The 23,743-nt window shown below is 41.3% G+C and overlaps 1 protein-coding gene across 2 annotated transcripts in view; it reads left to right on the forward strand.

The window, feature by feature from the left end:
- NLE1 (notchless homolog 1) overlaps window positions 1–23,743 on the forward strand; it is an 86,772-nt gene that overhangs the window by 22,588 nt on the left and 40,441 nt on the right. The gene's annotated exons all lie outside the window — the stretch shown is intronic.

The raw sequence follows: 23,743 nt of genomic DNA on the forward strand, positions 1-23,743 counted from the left end.
AAAACCCCAGAAAAACAACTAAATGAAGTGGAGATAGGCAACCTTCCAGAAAAAGAATTCAGAATAATGATAGTGAAGATAATCCAGGACCTTGGAAAAAGAATGGAGGCAAAGGTCGAGAAGATGCAAGAAATGTTTAACAAAGACCTAGAAGAATTAAAGAACAAACAGAGATGAACAATACAATAACTGAAATGAAAACTACACTAGAAGGAATCAATAGCAGAATAACTGAGGCAGAAGAACGGATAAGTGACCTGGAAGACAGAATGGTGGAATTCACTGCTGCGGAACAGACTAAAGAAAAAAGAATGAAAAGTAATGAAGACAGCCAGAGAGACCTCTGGGACAACATTAAACGCAACAACGTTCGCATTATAGGGGTCTCAGAAGGAGAAGAGAGAGAGAAAGGACCCGAGAAAATATTTGAAGAGATTATAGTCGAAAACTTCCCTAACATGGGAAAGGAAATAGCCACCGAAGTCCAGGAAGCGCAGCGAGTCCCATGCAGGATAAACCCAAGGAGAAATACGCCGAGACACATAGTAATCAAATTGGCAAAAATTAAAGACAACGAAAAATTATTGAAAGCAGCAAGGGAAAAACGACAAATAACATACAAGGGAACTCCCATAAGGTTAACAGCTGATTTCTCAGCAGAAACTCTACAAGCCAGAAGGGAGTGGCATGATATACTTAAAGTGATGAAAGGGAAGAACCTACAACCAAGATTACTCTACCCGGCAAGGATCTCATTCAGATTCGATGGAGAAATCAAAAGTTTTACAGACAAGCAACAGCTAAGAGAATTCAGCACCACCAAGCCAGCTCTACAACAAATACTAAAGGAACTTCTCTAAGTGGGAAACACAAGAGAAGAAAAGAACCTACAAAAACAAACCCAAAACAATTAAGAAAATGGTCATAGGAGCATACATATTGATAATTACCTTAAACGTGAATGGATTAAATGCTCCAACCGAAAGACACAGGCTTGCTGAATGGATACAAAAACAAGACCCATCTATATTCTGTCTACAAGAGACCCACTTCAGACCTAGGGACACATACAGACTGAAAGTGAGGGGATGGAAAAAGATATTCCATGCAAATGGGAATCAAAAGAAAGCTGGAGTAGCTATACTCATATCAGATAAAATAGACTTTAAAATAAAGAATGTTACAAGAGACAAGGAAGGACACTACATAATGATCAAGGGATCAATCCAAGAAGAACATATAACAATTATATATGCACCCAACATAGGAGCACCTCAATACATAAGGCAACTGCTAACAGCTATAAAAGAGGAAATTGACAGTAACACAGTAATAGTGGGGGACTTCTAACACCTCACTTACACCAATGGACAGATAATCCAAACAGAAAATTAAAAAGGAAACAAGTTTTAAATGACACAATAGACCAGATAGCTTTAATTGATATTTATAGGACATTCCATCCAAAAACAGATTGCACTTTCTTCTCAAGTGCGCACGGAACATTCTCCAGGATACATCACATCTTGGGTCACAGATCAAGCCTCAGTAAATTTAAGAAAATCGAAATCATATCAGGCATCTTTTCTGACCACAATGGTATGAGATTACAAATGAATTACAGGGAAACAAACGTAAAAAACACAAACACATGGAGGTTAAACAATACGTTACTAAATAACCAAGAGATCTCTGAGGAATTCAAAGAGGAAATCAAAAAATACCTAGAGACAAATGACAATGAAAACACGACGATCCAAAACCTCTGGGATGCAGCAAAAGCGGTTCTAAGAGGGAAGTTTATAGCTATACAAGCCTACCTCAAGAAACAAAAAAATCTCAAACAATCTAACCTTACACCTAAAGGAGCTAGAGAAAGAAGAACAAACAAAACCCAAAGTTAGCAGAAGGAAAGAAACCATAAAGATCAGAGCAGAAATAAATGAAATAGAAACAAAGAAAACAGTAGCAAAGATCAATAAAACTAAAAGCTGGTCCTTTGAGAAGATAAACGAAATTGATAAACCATTAGCCAGACTCATCAAGAAAAAGAGGGAGAGGACTCAAATCAATAAAATTAGAAGTGAGAAAGAAGTTACAACAGACACCGCAGAAATACAAAGCACCCTAAGAGACTACTACAAGCAACTCTGTGCCAATAAAATGGACAACCTGGAAGAAATGGACAAATTCTTAGAAAGGTATAACCTTCCAAGACTGAATCAGGAAGAAATAGAAAATATGAACAGACCAATCACAAGTAATGAAATTGAAACTTTGATTAAAAGTCTTCCAACAGGGCTTCCCTGGTGGCGCAGTGGTTGAGAATCTGCCTGCCAATGCAGGCGACACGGGTTCGAGCCCTGGTCTGGGAGGATCCCACATGCCGCGGAGCGACTAGGCCCGTGAGCCACTATCACTGAGCCTGCGCGTCTGGAGCCTGTGCTCCGCAACAAGAGAGGCCGCTACAGTGAGAGGCCCGCGCACCGCGATGAAGAGTGGTCCCCGCTTGCCACAACTAGAGAAAGCCCTCGCACAGAAACAAAGACCCAACACAGCCATAAATGAATGAATAAATAAATAAATGAATAAATTAAAAAAAAAAAAAAGTCTTCCAACAAACAGAAGTCCAGGACCAGATGACTTCACAGGTGAATTCTATCAAACATTTAGAGAAGAGCTAACACCCATCCTTCTCAACCTCTTCCAAAAAATTGCAGAGGAAGGAACACTCCCAAACTCATTCTAAGAGGCCACCATCACCCTGATACCAAAACCACACAAAGATACTACAAAAAAAGAATATTACAGACCAGTATCACTGATGAATATAGATGCAAAAATCCTCAACAAAATACTAGCAGGCAGACTCCAACAACACATTAAAAGGATCATACACCATGATCAAGTGGGATTTATCCCAGGAATACAAGGATTCTTCAATATACGCAAATCAATCAATGTGATACACCATATTAACAAATTAAAGAATAAAAACCATATGATCATCCCAATAGATGGAGAAAAAGCTTTTGACAAAATTCAACACCCATTTATGATAAAAACCCTCCAGAAAGTGGGCATAGAGGGAACCTACCTCAACATAATAAAGACCATATACGACAAATCCACGGCAAACATCATTCTCAATGGTGAAAAACTGAAAGCATTTCCTCTAAGATCAGGAACAAGACAAGGATATCCACTCTCACCAGTATTGTTCAACATAGTTTTGGAAGTCCTAGCCATGGCAATCAGAGAAGAAAAAGAAATAAAAGGAATACAAATCGGAAAAGAAGTAAGACTGTCACTGTTTGCAGATGACATGATACTATACGTAGATAATCCTAAAGATTCCACCAGAAAACTACTAGAGCTAATCAATGAATTTGGTAAAGTTTCAGGATACAAAATTAATGCACAGAAATCTCTTGCATTCCTATATACTAATGATGAAAAATCTGAAAGAAATATTAAGGAAACACTCCCATTTACCATTGCAACAAAAAGAATAAAATACCTAGGGATAAACCTACCTAGGGAGACAAAAGACCTGTATGCAGAAAACTATAAGACACTGATGAAAGAAATTAAAGATGATACCAACAGATGGAGAGATATACCATGTTCTTGGATTGGAAGAATCAATATTGTGAAAATGACTATACTACCCAAAGCAATCTACAGATTCAGTGCAATCCCTATCAAATTACCAATGGCATTTTTTACAGAACTAGAACAAAAAATCTTAAAATTTGTATGGAGACACAAAAGACCCCGAATAGCCAAAGCAGTCTTGAGGCAAAGAAGCGAAGCTGGAGGAATGAGACTCCCTGACTTCAGACTATACTACAAAGCTACAGTAATCAAGACAATATGGTGCTGGCACAAAAACAACTATAGATCAATGGAACAGGATAGAAAGCCAAGAGATAAACCCACACACCTATGGTCAACTAATCTGTGACAGAGGAGGCAAGGATATACAATGGAGAAAAGACAGTCTTTTCAGTAAGTGGTGCTGGGAAAACTGGACAACTACATGTAAAAGAATGAAATTAGAACACTCCCTAACACCATACACAAAAATAAACTCAAAATGGATTAGAGACCTAAATATAAGACCAGACGCCATAAAACTCTTAGAGGAAAACATAGGAAGAACACTCTTAGACATAAATCACAGCAAGATATTTTTTAATCCACCTCCTAGAGTAATGGAAATAAAAACGAAAATAAACAAATGGGACCTAATGAAACTTCAAAGCTTTTGCACGGCAAAGGAAGCCGTAAACAAGATGAAAAGACAACCCTCAGAATGGGAGAAAATATTTGCAAACGAATCAACGGACAAAGGATTAATCTCCAAAATATATAAACGGCTCATGCAGCTCAATATTAAAAAAACAAACAACCCAATCCAAAAATGGGCAGAAGACCTAAATAGACAGTTCTCCAAAAAAGACATACAGATGGCCAAGAAACACATGAAAAGATGCTCAACATCACTAATTATTAGAGAAAAGCAAATGAAAACTACAATGAGGTATCACCTCACACCAGTTAGAATGGGCATCATCAGAAAATTTACAAACAACAAATGCTGTAGAGGGTGTGGAGAAAAGGGAACCCTCTTGCACTGTTGGTGGGAACGTAAATTGATACAGCCACTATGGAGAACAGTATGGAGGTTCCTTTAAAAAGTAAAAATAAAATTACCGTATGATCCAGCAATCCCACTACTGGCATATACCCAGAGAAAACCATAATTCAAAAAGATACATGCACCCCAATGTTCATTGCAGCACTGTTTACAATAGCCAGGTCATGGAAGCAACCTAAATGGCCATCGACAGATGAATGGATAAAGAAGATGTGGTACATACATACAATGGAATATTACTCAGCCATAAAAAGGAGCGAAATTGGGTCATTTGTTGAGATGTGGATGGATCTAGAGACTGCCATACAGAGTAACGTACGTCAGAAAGAAAAACAAATACCGTATATTAACGCATATATGTGGAACCTAGAAAAATGGTACAGGTGAACCGGTTTGCAGGGCAGAAATTGAGACACAGATGTAGAGAACAAACGTACGGACACCAAGGGGGGAAAGTGGTGGGGGGGTGGGGGGTGGTGTGATGAATTGGGTGATTGGGATTGACGTGTATACACTGATGTGTATAAAATTGATGACTAGTAAGAACCTGCTGTATAAAAAAATAAATAAAATGCAAAGAAAAAAATAAAAGAAACCAAAGGGAAATAACATTTCCTCTACAATTTCAAATTACTTTCATATATAAAAATCTATGAGTTCATATTCACACTTTTTAAAACATGTCATTGTTCACCTTTGTGAATTCATGCTAGGGCACTAAATCATCATTTCGAAAATTGACAAAGGGAAATGATTAAGCATTTATACTCCTTTCCTGTATGAATTCTATTTCAGGGCAACCAAAGAGATGATGAGGAACGTTCTGCACAGAAAAATGTCTAGTAATAAACTCAGAAAAAAATGATGGAATTAGGAAAAACCACCATTTTGCAAGCCCTAGTGAAATGATGAATCTCAGTAACAATCACCAATGGATGCTGAAACTACCAGGATAGTGGTTCTATACCTTGGCTGCCCAGGAGACATATTAAAAGTCTCAGTGTGTAGGCTGCACTCCAGACCAAGTCAATAAGAACCTCTGAGTTGACTGTAAAGATCCCCAGGTGATTCCAAATGTGCAGCCAAGGCTAAGGACCAACCACTTCACTAGGTGAAAGATTGATGGGAAACTTTATAATAGATGCATCAGAATGACAGCGCCTCAATCTGCTCACCAGTCAGAGGTTATTATGAGACATTATGTACATTAGCAAATATGCAACACCACCTAGGAGGTCTTCTAGCAAATGGCCTTCCCCTCAACACACACACATCAATGAACCTAAAAGTATTCAGTCCTATAGGTCTAATTGCCAGGTTAGGTGAAACACAGGCATTGAGGAAGAAATTAAATGGCACCATGAGGAGGCAATCAACTGAATCATGAATGTAGGAAATTCAACAGGATAAATGAACAGGATTTTTCAACAAATAACTGGAGAGAAAAGGGAGGGTTAATGCTATAGATTAAGAGAGACTTACAAGTCACCTATCAACTAAATGCAATATGTGGACCTTGTTTGGATCCTGATTTAAACAAACAAAATGTAACAAAACAAAACTTGTGACAGGGAACTCTGACAGTGACTGACTAGGTATTGGATTATAATAAGAAATTATTATCAATTTTGTATAGTGTGATAACGGCATAGTGGTTATACGTTTTTAAAGGTTCTTATCTGTTGGAGATATATGCTGTAATGTATCAATATATAAGTAAAATGATATACTGTCTAGAATTTGCTTTAAAATAATCTAGAAAACAAAGCTGGGTGGAAATTAGGTAATTGGAAAAAATGTTGATAATTGTTGAAGCTGAGTGATGAATATATGGGAGTTCACTATGTTATTATCTCTACTTTCATGTTCATCTGAAAATTTCTACAACAAAAGGTTGTATATATGTGTTGCATACATACATACATACATACATAATCAAATACATATAATTGAGTCTTAAAAAGCAAGTTGACAAATATGTATATTTAACATATATGTGAAGAAAACACCCAAACCTATTCTCCACAATTTATATAGGTACATATATGCATAAAATTTTAAAGATCTCATGTACACCAAACTGAAAAAAATGTGTGTGTGATGGGGGACTGAGGAGTGGGAGTAGGGGACATATGATTGGAGTTAGAGTCAAAGGGTCTTTAGGTCTAATTGTAATGTCCTATTTTTAAGAAGAATGGATTAATTACTCACTTATTAAATTTAAAAGTAAGTGGAATAGGGACTTTCCTGGTGGTCTAGTGGTAAAGAATCTGCCTTACAATTCAGGGGACGTGGGTTCGATCCCTGGTCAGGGAACTAGGATCCCACATGCCGCGGGGCAACTAAGCCCACGCACCACAACTACTGAGCTTGCGCGCCTCAACTAGAGAGCCTGCGTGCTGCAAACTACAGAGCCCATGTGCTCTGGGACCCGCGCTACACAACTACAGAACCCACGCACCCTGGAGCCCACACGCCACAACTAGAGAGAAGCCCACACGCCACAACGAAAGATCCCACACGCCTCAACAAAGATCCCAAGTGTCACAACGAAGACCTGACATGGTCAAAAACAAAAACAAAACACTAAATTAATAAATAATAAATAAACCTTAAAAAAAAAAGTAAGTGGAGTAAAACAAAGCAAAGAAAGTACTAATAATTTGCTGATTGCCTACAAGGTAGCAGGCACCTTACACATATTTTCTTGATCTGAGGCTTGAGCCTTTTCCTCTTCTTTCATCCAGTTGTATTGGTTACTCCTCCAACCCCCATACAGCCATGGGTGCAAACTAGTTCAAATGTGGTGGGTGACATCGGGTAGAGAGGTGGGATCTGGGCTACCTGTTCATGCAGCTTACTTGTGCCCTGTGGTTCTGCTCAGGCTCAATTTGCATGTGCCATTTCTGTCTTTCGATGAACAGCTGCTGGGCCCATCCAACTTTAGGACTTGGTGGGTCCAACAAAACGCAACTCATAACAGACAGTTCTAGGTGCATGGACAGTTTGTATCCTGTGATTGAGAGTTTGTTCTTCATGAGGGCCGACTAACATGCCAAGAGCTGTTTTTTTCAAAGACCATGTGGGAACTGACCCTTGAAGGATGAGGAGTTCTTAGGTGAACAAGGTGAGCACAGCATCAGAGGCACAAAGAACATTGTTCATAGTCACAGAGGTCCCAAACTACATGGGGAGTGGTGAATAGCTTTATGTAGCTGATGCAGAATACATAGGGGATGGGGGAGGATTTTGTGGCCCAAAATTTTCTTTTGGACCTCTAGGTCTCTTTTATTTATTTTTCTAAAAATTTTTATTAGAGTATAGTTGATTTACAATGTTGTGTTAGTTTCCAAATTTTCTAACTAACTATGTGAAATATAAAAGACATCAAAGAACAACTTCCTGCCCTCAAGAATCATATGATTTCCTTGAGGAAAATGTACCATTGTGCAAGTAAAGAAAAAAAAAGTAAATGATGAAGTGAATCATGTGTGACACTGACATAGAGGGCTACAATTGCATTTGCTTGCCACTGGGGAGAAGTGGTCTTTTTGGCTTAAGATAATGAAGTGTAGAAAGAGAGAGAGACCAAGATTCAAGTCCTGACTCGGCCATTTCCTGGTTCTGTGACTGCCAGATCACTTTGACCGCCTTAAGCCTCAGCCGGTCTCAAAGCCGATGACACATGTTTTAGATTTTTGTTACATCAGTACCTCAATTCCAGGGGTGAATTTCTATTTCAGTTATTGTTAGTAACAAAGCACCCCAAAACTTAGTGGATTAAACCAAAACCATTCTCTCTGCTCATAATTCTGTGAGTTGAGTGGGTCTCAGCTGGGCAGTTCTTCTGCTGGTCTCCCTTGTTACCCCAAAGTCATGAAGGCACATATTTTAAAGGAGATGGAAAGTGGCCCGGGCTGGGACATCCAAGACAGTGCTTCGCCCACGTGGCTGGTACCTTGGAGGGAATGGATAGGAGCAGGAAGCAGCTGGGACACTGGTTTGACTGGGCCTTTTTCTCTCTCCACGTGGGCTCTCCAGGTGGGTAGCCGTACTTCCCGTGTGACAGCTCAGATCTCTCAAGAGCACAAAAGGAGAAGTTGCCAGACTTCTTAAGGCTGAGGCCCAGACCTGACCCAGTGTCATTTCTACCTCATTATGTTGATTAAGGCCAGTCATGAGCCCAGCCCAGATATTCAAGAGGAGGAAACTGCCCAAAACCATGAATACCTAGCCCACTGGGGGTCACTAACGTAAACAGACTACCACAAAACACACATTTTCTTTTTGAAAGTTTTTGAAAAAGCTTTTTTTTTAAAGGCTAACTATGAAAAAGACAAGGTAGCAGTGCTTATGAGTATATACTTGAGTCAGACTAAGCTAGAGTTCCACATGGACAGGACATGGGCAAACTAATCTCTCTTTAAACCCCTCATGTTGCTTATCTAGAGATGCTTCCTTCATAGGGCTATGGTAGAATTTAAGAGATAATGGGTCTAAGAACCTTGCACACAATAGGTGCTCAATAGATGATAGCTGCGGCTGTATTATTAAAATTGTCATGGTGAGGGGCTGCCCTGGTGGCGCAGTGGTTGAGAATCTGCCTGCCTAATGCAGGGGACACGGGTTCGAGCCCTGGTCTGGGAAGATCCCACATGCCACGGAGCGACTAGGCCCGTGAGCCACAATTGCTGAGCCTGCACATCTGGAGCCTGTGCTCTGCAACAAGAGAGGCCGCAATAGTGAGAGGCCCGCGCACCGCGATGAAGAGTGGCCCCCGCTTGCCACAACTGGAGAAAGCCCTCGCACAGAAACGCAGACCCAACACAGCCATAAATAAATAAATAAATAAATAAATAAATAAATAAATAAATAAATAAAATGTCATGGTGGTTGTGTTATTATTATTAATTACTGACTATCTTCCCATCAATGCAGTGACGAGTGATTAATACAGCACATTTCTCATAAACTAAGGAAGAATGTTATTTTCATTATCTTCAATCTCAGTTGACTCTTTTACATCTTCATTTTGTCTTTTTTTTTTTTTTTTAAAACAACCTTATTGTCCACTTTATTTGTTTGTTTATTTTTGGCTGCTTTGGGTCTTCGTTTCTGTGCGCGGGCTTTCTCTAGTTGCGGCGAGCAGGGGCCACTCTTCATCACGGTGCGCGGGCCTCTCACTGTCGCGGCCTCTCTTGTTGTGGGGCACAGCCTCCAGACGCGCAGGCTCAGTAGTTGTGGCTCACGGGCTTTGTTGCTCCGCGGCATGTGGGATCTTCCCAGACCAGGGCTCGAACCCGTGTCCCCTGCATTGGCAGGCAGACTCTCAACCACTGCGCCACCAGGGAAGCCCCATTTTGTCTTATTTTTTATCTGTATGTTTTTACTAGTTAGTGAGTTTTCAGGTCATTCTCTAATTTTAAAGTAGTTGTAATTTCCTACTAGCAAAACAATTGGGAAATCAAATTCTTGGATGAAATCTGAAGGATGAAAACTCCTCTACCTCTCACAAAATTATAAAAACACATATTTTAGGAGAGATAGTGATATATCAGTTAATTTCCTGAAAACACACACACACACACACACACACCACAGTTCTGTATAAAAACATTATTTTATACCCGTTGTGTTTTTCCATGTAAGTACAGAGATGCTTCAAGTTAGGACTACAACATCAATTTTATGGCTTTTTTTAGTGAGGAAAAAATATCATTTACTGTTGTCTCAGAGTTGTGAAGTATATATTCCCCAGAGTTTAGGGTGACCTAGTATAAAAGTATATATGTGATGACTTTGGGGCATTTTATGAGCTCATCCTTCTCATGTTAACTTTAAAAACAGCTGAGCTGGAATTAGATTCAACAGCAGTGGAAACTTTGTAAATAAGTTTTAATGCTCTGTTACAGTAGAGGCTTTAGTAAAAATGTGGTTCAGAATGCTATTAATTAACATAAACAATGTATATTACAGTTTCCTTTTTGAGTCCTTGTGGTGTGTATCATTTGTATTCTTCTTAAATCTACTTTGTTACAGACCATCATAGTTTTGCCCTGGGATGGCTAGGTAGCATTGGGGGCTGATTGGTTGTTTACCACACGATTCCCTTTGCAAGGGAAAGAAAGACATGTTATAGCAGATAGTGTCTTCAGCAAATACATAACTTATAGGTTTACAGCATCTCTTTAAAATGGGGTCTGTAAGCACTAGACAGTTGGCTGCAGTGGAAAGACCATGGTCCTTGGAGTCAGACTGTTTCTGCCCTGGGAAGCTGTGGGAAAGTTATCTGACTTCTTTGAGCTTCACTCTTTTTACCATAGACAATACAGACCCACCTCTCAGAGTTGCTGGGAAGACTGAATGAACTAACCGTGAACACACTGGCATGTGGTAGGGACATGTGGATGTTAGTGCTCCTTGTACCTTGAATTCAGACTTAAATTTGAACAACTTTTTAATAAGCTGAAAATTAAAACTCAGCTAAAATATATAATACATGATGAATGCGCACAAAGAATACTTTATAAGGTGATTCCACTTGCACCCTGTCAAATGTGAAGAGATTCACTCTGAAATTCACTTTAAAAAGAAGTACTCATTTTAAAAATGAGTTTCAAAAAGCCAAAGCAAATGAACTTGATTTGTGGTACAACTGGATTGAAGGTGATTGCAGCTTTAACTTCTGAACTACTTCAGGGAGAAGAAAATAATTCCAAGGTAATACCAAATTTGAAAGAGCAGTGGTTGGAAGTCGAACAAAAAGGACCAAGCTTATAAGGGAGCACAAGCAGTTGAGTTTGAAATAAATTCTCCCTTCCCTGGCCCTCTCTTTCCTCTGAGCTCACATGCTTCCTTCTGTTCTGAGGTTCTGAAACAAAACGTGGTCAGTTTCATCACCAGCTAAAAGAAATTCTGAATTCTCTCTGAAACAAAAACTGACTTTACCCAACCAATGATTTCTGCACGTGCTGTACTTGTTAAAGATGAAGAAATGATCTCAGAGGATTTTTAGGGCAGTGAAGCCACTCTGTATGATACTATAATGGTGGACACATGTCATTATACATTTGTTCAGACCCATAGACTGTTCAGCTCCCAAGAGTGAACCCTAATGTAAACTATGGACCTTGGATGATGATAATGTGTCAGTGTAGGTTCATCAATTGTAAGAAATGTACCACTGTGGTGCAGAAAATCCATAGTGGGAAGAGGTTGTATGTGTGTGGTGACAGGACATACTCTCTGTATTTTCTGCTCAATTTTGTTAAGAATCTAAAACTGCTCTAAAAAATAAGGTGTATTCATTTAAAAATAAAAAAGATAAAAGTGAGGCACATATGAAAAAATAATGATAATGAAACTGACTTTACCTAACAAATGCTCTTCCTCTGTGTGCTATACCCGGTAAAGGTCAAAAAACCACCTCGGTGGTACAGTACTCCACGGCAGAACTTCCTCTTGTTGACGGAGGTGCAAAATGTATTACAGTCTTCTAACATGATATCTTCATTCATTCTGGTATCTTTAAGGTCTGTATGAATCACCTGGGGGGGGATCTTGTTAGACCTGCAGGTTCTGACTCAGTAGTTTTGGAATTGGGCCTGAGAGTCTGCATTTCTGACAAGCTCCCAAGTGAGGCTTGTAGAATTTAGAGGACATTGGGCAAAGATGCATCCTCTTCCTTGCCTAGACTACTGCCTTTGCTGCATGCTTTTGCTGCATGCCCAGAGATTCACCATTAAAGAAGAGTTGTTTTGGATCTTGAACTCATTTCTCTGTTCAGTATGGTTCTCCTCTCTCAGTCTCATTAGTGCTTTGCTTGAGGTTCTGATGGAACTTACCTCATTTTTTTGCTATACTTACCAGTATATGCGTATTTTTTTTTAAAGATTTATTTATTATTTATTTATTTTATTTATTTATTTTTGGCTGCGTCGGGTCCCAGTTGTGGCATGCGGGATCCTTGTAGAGGCATGCGGGATCTTCCGTTGCAGCGTGCGAGCTCTTCCTTGTGGCACGCGGGCTTCAGGGCGTGTGGGCTCTGTAGCTGTGGAGCATGGGTTTCAGAGCACGTGGGCTCTGTAATTTGCGACATGCAGGCTCTCTAGTTGAGGCATGCAAGCTCAGTAGTTTTGGTGCGCGGGCTTAGTTGCCAGACCAGCTATTGAATCCGCGTCCCCTACATCGTAAGGCGGATTCTTTACCACTGGACCACCAGGGAAGTACCTCGGTATATATGTCTTATTTTCCCACCCTACCCCTCTCCACATATACCATCCCTAACCCTAGATTAGGACCTTCTATAAAACGTTCTCATAGATTCCTGTGCTTTTCATTAATAACCCTTATAAAAACTCTAATTAAATAAATATTTATGTAATTGTTTTCATGGGTGTCTTCCCTACTAAACCAAAAGCTCCATGAGGCCAGGTACTATGTCTATATTGTACAACACTTATCCCCATCATTGCCACAGTATCTACCACATAGTAGGTTCTCAATAAATATTTAGTGAATAAATGAACGAATTGTAAGGTTCATGGAAAGAGAAACTTTGCATCCCCTGAGGAAGACAGCATAGAGCCCTGCGCATTATGATTTAGTAAATAATTGTTGGCTTAATGACAATAATCTTAGAAATGTTCAACAACCATTTTCTCATTCACTCACTTCATTCAACAGCAATCTATTGAATAGCTACTATATGCCAAGCCTGATTCTGTCATCAAAGATCTAACAGTATTCTGAGAACACAAATGTAAAAACGATTCACTTCTTCAAGATGGATTTCCCTATCCTTGATTTAAGATCCATTGTTTTTCAGACCAACAGGTTCCCAAAGCCATAGGTTATGCCTCTATGAAGGGTTTTAGGTAAGGAAGAGACATGTTCCAATCTACACTTTAAAGTATCATATTATTAACACAGGGTGGAGGGAAGATGTGGGGAAGGAAAACTAAAAGCAAAGGAGGGTCATTGCAGCCATACAGTTGAGAGATGGTGGCCTAGACTAGACTAGTGGCAGTGGAGAAGAAGACACTTGAGCACATCTGGGAGATACTTAGGGAATAAAACGAACAGGACAGCAACAACAACAAAAAATAGACAAATGGGACTATATTAAACTTTAAAACTTTTGTGTATCAAAGGACACAATCAACGGAGTGAAAAGACAACATACAGACTGGGAGAAAATGTTTGCAAATCATATATCTGATAAGGGGTTAGTATCCAGAATATATAGAGGACTTCAACAACTTAACAACAAAAAAATCAGATAACCTGATTCAAAATGGACAAAGGACTTGAATGGACATTTCTCCAAAGATGATATACAAATGGCCAACAAGCGTATGATAAGATGTTCCATATCACTAATCATCAGAGCATCAGAGAAATGCAAATCAAAACCACAATGCGGTACTTTCTTGTACCCATTAGGATGATACTATCAGAAAAAAACCAAAATAAAACAAAACAAAATAACTAGTGTTGATGAGGATGCGGAGAAATTGGAACCCTTTTGCATTGTTTGTGAGACTGTAAAATGGTACAGTCCTATGAGAAAGAGTATATAGGTTCCTCAAAAAGTTAAAACTATCATGTGATCCAGCAATCCCATTTCTGGGTATATACCCAAAAGAATTGAAAACAAGATCTCGAAGAGGTATTTACACACTCATGTTCATAGCAGCACTGTTTACGATAGCTGGGAGGTAGAAGTGGACACCCAAGTGTCCATCAACAGATGAATGAATAAACAAAACATGGTAAATACATACAATGGAATATTATTCAGCTTTAAAAAGGAAGAAAATCCTGTCACATGCTCCAACATGATGAACCTTGATGACATTATGCTAAGTGAAATAAGCCAATCACAAAAAGACAAATACTGTATGATTCCACTTATACGAGGTACCTAGAGTAGCCAAATTCATAGAGACAGAAATAGAATAGTGGCTGCCAGGGGCTGGGGGAGGGAGGAATGAGGAGTAGTTGCTTGATGGGTGTAGAGTTTCAGTTCTGCAAAATGAAAAAGCTGTGGTCTATTTCACAACAATGTGAATATACTTAACACTACTGAACTGTACAGTAAATTTTATGTGTTTTTTTTTTTTAACACAGTTTAAAAAATGAACAAGACACTGTGAGAGTTATATCAAGGAAGCCCAGGGATGTGGGTGTTTCAAGGTGGGGTGTCAAGTGCCTGGTAAGGAGCAGAGCAATGTAATGACACTGGTAAACTGTATAGAGAAAACTGTACATCATCAGTGACCTTGAAGAGGCTGGTTCAGAAGAAGGTAGTGGGTGTCAGGATATCACGGTGGGTAAATTCTCAGAGTCTGTAGGTAAATGAAGGCCAGAGCATTCACAATCACATACACTTGTCTAACAGAATTCCCCTTTGTGAAAAGTTATATTTGTGACCACCTTGTGTACTACAGGATGCTTGAAGATTATTTAGAAAAAGTCCCATTAAAGAAAAACAAAACAATAGGGAATTCCCTGGTGGTCCAGTGGTTGGGACTGCACACTTTCACTTCCGAGGGCCAGGGTTCAATCCTTGATTGGGAACTAGGATCCCGCAAGCCGTCTGGCACGGCCAAATAAAAAAAGTATAGTGGAACTACTAGGGGAAAAAAAAGTCCCGTTTGAAACATCTAGCCTTCAAAGCATTAAAGTTTTTTCCCATGTATTGGAACCTTTAGTTTAAACAGATTTCACGTTAGTTCATTGGTAAAGTAACTGTATTCAAACTGGAAGCTCTCTTCCATGCATAAAAGGTCTTGGGTCTTGTTTGTCAAAGGAATGTCAGCAGACTATATCACCATCTCTTATCCCTTTAGGCTTAAAGAAACATTAATAATTTGGTGATAGGTGACATTTTTTCTAAAAATAAAGAGAGATTTTGTTTCATCAAAGTATAAACCAAGAAATTTGAAAAACTAAATGGATTGGAGAGATTTTTAAAGCACATACAGGGAAACTCTGGTGCCCCAAGCGTTGCCCGGGCCCTGTTCCCACACTATACTTCTGCAAGCAGCTCAATGCAGGAAACAAGGATCTAACCCTAGGGAAAAGAAAAACAAAACAAAACAAAAACCAAAAAACTGGATACACATGAAGGGAGAGTCTGGGAGTGAGCCTAGAGAGGCCCCAGTCAGGATCCCAGGGCAAAGGGCTCAGGGGTCATATGCCCTGAGGATACAAAATTGATGTTAATTGATAGTATACTTAATGTATTAGATTAACAGCAACAACAAAAAGTTTCCTGCATGAGGCAGAGAATTTGGAGATAAATTAGTTAGATAAATATAAAATTAAAAAGTAAGATGATTATGAATCCTGAGCAAAGCAGAAAATTGTACAAGAAATGAAATGCACACATAGTGTATCACCTAGCACAGTTGTGAAAAGTTATAATGTATACACTGAATATTGTTCTAATCCAAAATGCTGACATAAGCATATTGGCAGGATAGGGGGAGGGGAGGATAGGGAGAGAGTGTAATTGAACTAAATCTTCAGGAAGTAAATAGATAATACCCATTTGAAACCCAAAACTGCACCTACAGAAAGGTATATCCAAAAGAAACATTAAAGTGATTGTTTCTGGGGAGCAGGAAGAGGGGTGGGACAGGAGACTGCTGATTTTATAATAAGCCTTGTAGAACTATTGACTTTCAATACCATGTACTTGTGCAACTTTGATTTTTTAATTTTATAAAAATTCTTATGATAATCTGGAAAGTAGTAGACAATGTGTGTGTCTCCTATTTCGGAGCTTTTTCCCCCATATAACCTGAGTCTATGATACAATCTGTGTTTTATAGTCCCAGATTCTTGGCACTCTTGTGAATGTAAAACACTGCAGGATCTACAGTCAAATAATAATAAAAATCCCATCCTGACCTCTCCCTGCACATTCTAACTTTTGACTTTTGGGGATCTGGCATTCGTTTTCTCCAAAACAACTAGTGAAACTGCAGTGCTTAGCTCTGAAAATTACAGACCTAGGTGGGGAAAAAAAAAATCAGCAAGATAAGCAGATAATGTCTTCCTGTCCTTTAAGAGCTGCAAAAAAAGCAGATAACACTCAGCTTGGGAAAGCTGTCTTTCTAAATGCTATTCTGGCAAAGGAGAATTGTATAAACACCTGGAATTCAGAGACTGTTGGTGTGTCCTATGAAAGTGATCACTAACTGCTAAAAAGTCTGTTATCCTGATCGGTTAACTAAATGATGTACAGCTCTGATAACATTTAAATTGACACCTTGGGGGCTTCCCTGGTGGCACAGTGGTTAAGAATCTGCCTGCCAATGCAGGGGACACGGGTTCGAGCCCTGGCCCAGGAAGATCCCACATGTCGTGGAGCAACTAAGCCCGTGCGCCACAACTACTGAGCCTGAGCTCTAGAGCCTGCAAGCCACAACTACTGAGCCCACGTGCCACAACTGCTGAAGCCTGCACACCTAGAGCCCGTGCTCTGCAACAAGAGAAGCCACGACAATGAGAAGCCTACGTACCGCAACGAAGAGTAGCCCCCGCTCACTGCAACTAGAGGAAGCCTGCACCCAGCAACGAAGACCCAACACAGCCAAAAATAAATAAATAAATAAATTTTTTAAACATTAAAAATAAATAAATAAATTGACACCTTTTTCCTGGAAGGGATATACACTTACAAATTTGCTTTTTCGAGCCAGAAGGAAGAAGAGTTCTTTCCTGTCTCCCACATGCATGGAGATAATAAAACTTATGCTTCTGCTCAATTTCTTAAGAGTTTGAGAGTTTATGTTTCATTTAAATGAACATTTCTCACCCAGGAAGTGCTGGTGACCTTCCCTACTGGTGTAACACCCAGAACTCATCCATCCCCAAGAAACTATGGGGACTCAGTTCCCCTTGTGCCAGCCAGCATGCACCCTGCACTGCCACCTGCAGGTGACAGCAGTAGCTCCTTCATTCTTTCCCATGACCTCTATTACCTTTTTTTTAAAGAGTATGTTTACAAAACTTCTTTGTTGTGCAGAAAGCAGAATGGGGTTACAACCTCAGTGTAACGGGTAACCACGGATAGTTATGAGTCATCCATCAGTCACAGCTATTCACACTACAGCAAGACTCTTGCATGAAAACCTGACAACACTTACAGTTTCGCTGGGGTGAAGTCCCCAAGCTTGGTGGTGGATTTCCAAGAGGGAGTAAATGGAAGAAAGCAGAATGGCACGGGAACTGTGCTCTTTGGGTGGGTGGGTAGGTGTTCTGGGGATTGTATCACAGGCACTTTTTTAAAAAAACAACTACGAACTCCGTAGGAGCAGTCCAGTAAATCCTGAACTGAGTCCTGACACTTTCCCTTCCCAGACCCCAGGGAGCATCCTCAACCCACCTTTCAGCGCCCCCCTTGCTCCCTGGCTCAGGCTCTACCTTAGAGCAGGGGTCCCCAACCCGGTCCAGGGCCTGTGAGGAACCTGGCCGCAGGACTGGAAGTGAGCAGCGGGCTAGCCAGCAAAGGAATTCATCTGCTGCTCCCCGTCACTCGCACTACCGCCTGAACCATTCCCCACCCCCGCCCCCGTGGGAACACAACCCACGGTAAAATGGTCTCAGGGAGCTATTCATACCCAAGACCCAAAACTCACCTACCTAGCTTGGGTCCCAGAACCTTGGCTCATGGTGTGGCTGTTTCCTTGAAAATCTTCCATGTTTTGTGAAAATCTTTCATAAAATGTTTTATGAAAGATTTTATGAACCACGAGGAAGTCTATTACCTTGGTGTTTCGATGGATTCTGTTTTCAACTTCAACACTAAGAGGGAAACCCACAGACCTCAGAACCTCAAAGGTCAGTGCCGAAGTGTCATTTTGGCAGAACCAAATAGAAGGAGGTGACAAATGTATCCCCCTGCCGGTGGCACTTGGTATTTTACTGTATTGAGGTTGTTTTCATTATCTCTTTCCTCCTTACAGATTATGAAATCCTACCTGAGAGTACGGTGTAAGTTGTCCGTACATCTATAGCGCAGCAAGTGCCTCTGCAGCTCCTATTACCCGCCTGTGCTTACTCTCAGAACCTGGAGCGGGAGGGACGTCCAGGAAATAGGGAGATCTGCGTCTGACTGAGGGCCCTTGGACCTGTCTGTCCAAAGTGCTTCTCCCGCCAGGCTGCCGCAGCCCCACTTCCATCACTCAGATGCCCCCTCCTTTCTGAGTATTCAGTGCTTCCCGGTGCAAGCAAGTGGTGACATCTGATCTGGATCTCTCCGGTCGGGTCCCAACCAGTCCTCTGCCTGGGTCGCCCCGCCCTTAGAGACGCCACGCTGGCCTTTCTGGGAAAGTCTCTGCGGAGTCTGGAGCTAGGAAGTGGCCACGCCGGGGGCAGGAGAGGGGCGGGCGGGGCAGCGCCAGACGCACCCCGTCCACGTCCTCCTAGATCCGGGGCGGATGAGACCCCGGAGGTCTGGGGAGAGGCGAGTCTTTGAGGATCTGCCCTAGGAGGTGGCAGAGCCTCCCTACCAGCTCGCGCGTCCTCCATGCGGGTGTCTTGGTAGAGGCACCAGCGCGCTCCAGCCTCCCGCCCGTGTCTGCTCCTTGTGTCCGGCTGGGGACGCCACCCGGCCGCGTCGCCACGGAGGTGGGGGCACCGAGCGACGACAGCAACTACTCAGCCCGGGGATCCACGCCCAGAAGGACGATAGCGATGGTTCTCGCGGGTGGACCCCGGTGCCTCTCCACATCCCCGCACCCTCCCACCTCCGGCTCTTGCGCCCACGGGAAGACGCCTCAATCCCTGCGCTGTCCGGGGGGCGGGGTGCTTCCAGCCGGTGGGTGCCTGTTTGATTTGCCAGATGCGACCAGGTTCCCCGCCGGGAGAAGGAGGTGAGTGTGAGCGATGGAGCGAGAAGGAGGTAGGAAATCGAGCCTCCGCTTCTGCAGAAGTACACTTTTCCGCTCTTTTTTTTTTTTTTTAAATAAATTTATTTTATTTATTTTTGGCTGCATTTGGTCTTTGTTGCTGCCCAGGGGCTTTCTCTAGTTGCGGCGAGCAGGGACTACTCTTCGTTTCAGGGCGCGGGCTTCTCATTGGGGTGGCTTCTTTTCTTGGGGAGCACGGGCTCTAGACGCGCGGGCTTCAGTAGTTGTGGCTCGCGGGCTCTAGAGCGCAGGCTCAGGAGTGGTGCCGCAGGAGCTTAGTTGCTCCCCGGCATATGGGATTTTCCCGGAGCAGGGATCGAACCCGCGTCCGCTGCATCGGCAGGCAGATTCTTAAAGACCACGCCCTTTCCTTCCTTCCTTCCTTCCTTCCTTCCTTCCTTCCTTCCTTCCTTCCTTCCTTCCTCCCTCCCTCCCTCCCTTCCTTCCTTCCCTCCTTTCTTATTGATGAAATTCTTAAAGCGTACATGTTGTCTAAGGCAGACTTTCTTAGCTCCCCCAAGGCGCTGGAATTTGCAGATGGTGACAGGTGCAGGTGTTTTTGCGGTTCAGAGAATACAAAATCAAGCACTATTTTCTGGGCGCTGGCGATGTGCCAGGCTCAAGCGCCACGGCCCGGCCCAGACACTCCAACAGGCCCAAGAAGGCGAAGGGCGAGGGAAGCAGGCTGCAAAGAGAGGTAATGGGGGGGACGTCCTTGGCGGTCCAGTCGTTAAGACTCTGCTCTTCCAATGCAGGGGACGAGGATTCCATCCCTGGTGCGGGAACTAAGAGAGATGTAATGGGAGCCTGCACTTCCTGGGAGAGTAAGCAGCACCGTGGGGGCTCCTGGGTGGTTTAGTACAATCCCAGTTCCAACCTGGGCTCTCACCTGGCGCCCTGCGGCCACTCCGCCTTGGAATCTCGAAGAACAGATGTTATTGCATTTCACCACTTCCAGCTCCTGGCCAAGAACCCTTGTTTCCTAAACACACTGAGGCCAGGTGTCTGCCATTCCTTGGGTGAATTTGCAAATGTTAACTGGCTTACTCACCAGTCCCCTGTTCCCCTAAGTGACCTGTTGAAGTACAGATCCATCAGTTGGGACAGGGAATATTAATCAGATGAAAGGAAGGGAACTAATTGAGTATTCATATGCTACGAACCAGGTGCTTAAGATCCATTCTTTTATGTAATCCTCACACTCTTAAGAGAAAAACATTTACTTTCTAAATTAAGTCTCTAAAAATGAAACATACAGAAAAGTGCATAAATCGTAAGTTTGATGAAAGTGAACACATCCAGACCCAAAATTAGATGTTCTCTTAGGGTCCCTCCTCATCACTATCCACTCCCTTCTCCCTACAAGTACTGTAAACAGTATCCCGACTCTAAATACCACAGGCTAGTTTGCCTAGTTTTGAACCTATACAAATGGAATCATTCACTATACAGTACATGGTGTTAGGTCCAGCTCCTTTCACTGAATGTTATGTAAGTTACCTCCATATTGTTGTATGTAGTAGTAGTTTATTCACTTTCATTGGTGTATCATCTTCTCCTGTATGAGGATGGAACAATTTATCTATTTTCTATGGACATTGGGGTTATTTGCACTTAGGAGCTGTGATTGAAAATGTTTTCTTTCATTGTATAGTATATGGTTTTTGGCGCACATAAGTATGTATTTCTGTTGACTCTGTACCTAGGAGTTGCTGGCTATTTTAGTGGGTACTGCTCAACACTTTTAGGGATACTGCCAAATACATTTTCTTAGGTGGTTGTAGTAATTTACATTCCCACCTGCAATGTATAAGAGTTCCAGTTACTCCACATTCTCACCAACACTTGATTTTTGTCAGTGTTTTTAATATTAACCATTCTAATGTCTATAGTGGCATCTCATAATACTTTTATTTTCCATTTTCCTGATGACTAGTGAGGTTGAGCATCTTTTCATATACTTATTGGCCTCTTTTATGACATGCCTGTTCAAGTAGTTTGCTCAAGTATTCTGGATTATTTGCATTTTCATATACACTTTAGAAATAACTTATCAGTCTGTCCCCCCAAAAGGCTCAGGTTTGATTAGCATTTCATGGAACCTATATGGCAGTTTGGAGAGAATGTACATCCCCAATTTAATATTGAGTCATCCAATCCATGACATGGTAATATCTCTCATTTATGTAGGTTTTCTTTTATTTCTCTCAATAATATTTTATAGTTTTCTACGTAGAATCCTTCAACATCTTGCACATGATTTGTTCCTAAGTATTTGATGTAGTTTTTGTTATTGTAAATGGCATCATCTTTTACATTTTAATTTCCTAATTGTTACAGGTATACAGAAATCCAATTAATTTTTGTAAATTGACCTTGTATCTAAATTCACTTATTATTTCTAAGAGTTTATCTGTAAATTTTTTCTGTACACATGTACATGTATACATGTACAGTCCTGTTGTGTGAATAATTTGAAAGTTTTACTTCTTGATTTTCAATCTTTCTGCTTTTCATTTCCTTTTCTTGCCTTATTGTACTAGCTTGAACCTCTAGTACAAAGCCAAATAGAACTGGTAATAGCAAGTATTGTTTTATGTTTTTTTTTTGGCCGCGCTGGGTCTTTGTTGCTGCACGCAGGCTTTCTCTCGTTGTGGTGAGCGGGGGCTACTCTTCGTTGCAGTGCACGGGCTTCTCATTGCGGTGGCTTCTCTTGTTGCGGAGCACGGGCTCTAGGCGCGCAGGCTTCAGTAGTTGTGGTGCACAGGCTCAGTAGTTGTGGCTCGCAGGCTCTAGAGCACAGGCTCAGTAGTTGTGGCGCACGGGCTTAGTTGCTCCATGGTATGTGGGATCTTCCTGGACCAGGGATTGAACCTACGTCCCCTGCATTGGCAGGAGGATTCTTAACCACTGTGCCACCAGGGAAGTCCTGTGTCTCATTCTTAATCTCAGGGGGATCATTAAATATCATTTAGGCTGTAGCCTTTATGTAGATAATCTTTATCAGACTAGTGAAGTCTCCTAATTTTAGTTTACTGGAATTTTTTATCATGAGTTGTTTAATTTTATCAAATGTTTTCCCTGCATCTATTGAAATAATCATATTATTTTTCTTCTTCGTGCTGTTAATGTGATATATGGAAATGTGATACAAGCTACACATATCAGAGTTATCTCTGGGAATGTCGATGGGTTATTAAGAATGGTCCTCTCGCTTCTCTTCCATAATTATGAGCTATAACAACTATGTGGGAATTCCCTGGTGGTCCAGTGGTTAGGACACCTTACATTCATGGCTGAGGGCCAGGGTTCGATCCCTGGTCGGGGAACTAAGATCCCACAAACCACGGGAAAAAACAAACAAACGTGGAAGTCTGGAGCTTCTGGGCACTATCTTTCCCACCAGATGAAAAGAGCTTGCCAGAAATTAAGCCCAACCCAGAGGAAATTAAAACCAAGATATGACACGGGGGATGACAGAGAGATAAAAGCCCTCACACAGAAAAGAATATTGATGACAACATTTGAGCCCTGGTTCTAACAATGTCAGACCTTTCCCTGCATTGACAAGATATATGAACCAATGAATTTTTTTTTTTTGCTTAAAGTACTATGAGTCGATCTTATTTATATTCATCACATCCATCTTGCTTAGAAGATTTCCCCAAGTAAATTGCAAAAATCATGTCATACTCTTGAACATAAACTGTACTTTCATCGTAGTTGAGTGATGGGAATGGACGTGGGGCTGGGACAGGGCATTACAGCTGAAACATGCAGTTCTAGGCAGACTTATTCAAACAGTATGGGAGAGAGGATATAAAAACCAGCACAGATCCGCATCCAGATGCATCAGCACTAACATTTATATTCACACACCTGTTAGTTCCTACTTTACCACACAATCCATTTTCCAAAATATAAAGAACTTCAGCCCATTATCCTGGCCTCTGGAATGGGTACAGAAAGAATCATCCAACCTGTCTTCCTAATCACAGATGAAAATTATTCTAGGAATTTGGGAAACATGACAGATGCAAGGAACAAGAGAGCTAATGAAACATGCAAACTTTCCTAGAGCAAAGGGGGAGATTCACAACTCAGGGGACAATCAGATCCTTCTTTTACATGGAGACTTCATGGTCGCTGCTATGAT

Source organism: Eschrichtius robustus, chromosome 20 (genome assembly GCF_028021215.1).
Source record: "Eschrichtius robustus isolate mEscRob2 chromosome 20, mEscRob2.pri, whole genome shotgun sequence".
NCBI classification, from domain to species: Eukaryota; Metazoa; Chordata; class Mammalia; order Artiodactyla; family Eschrichtiidae; genus Eschrichtius; species Eschrichtius robustus.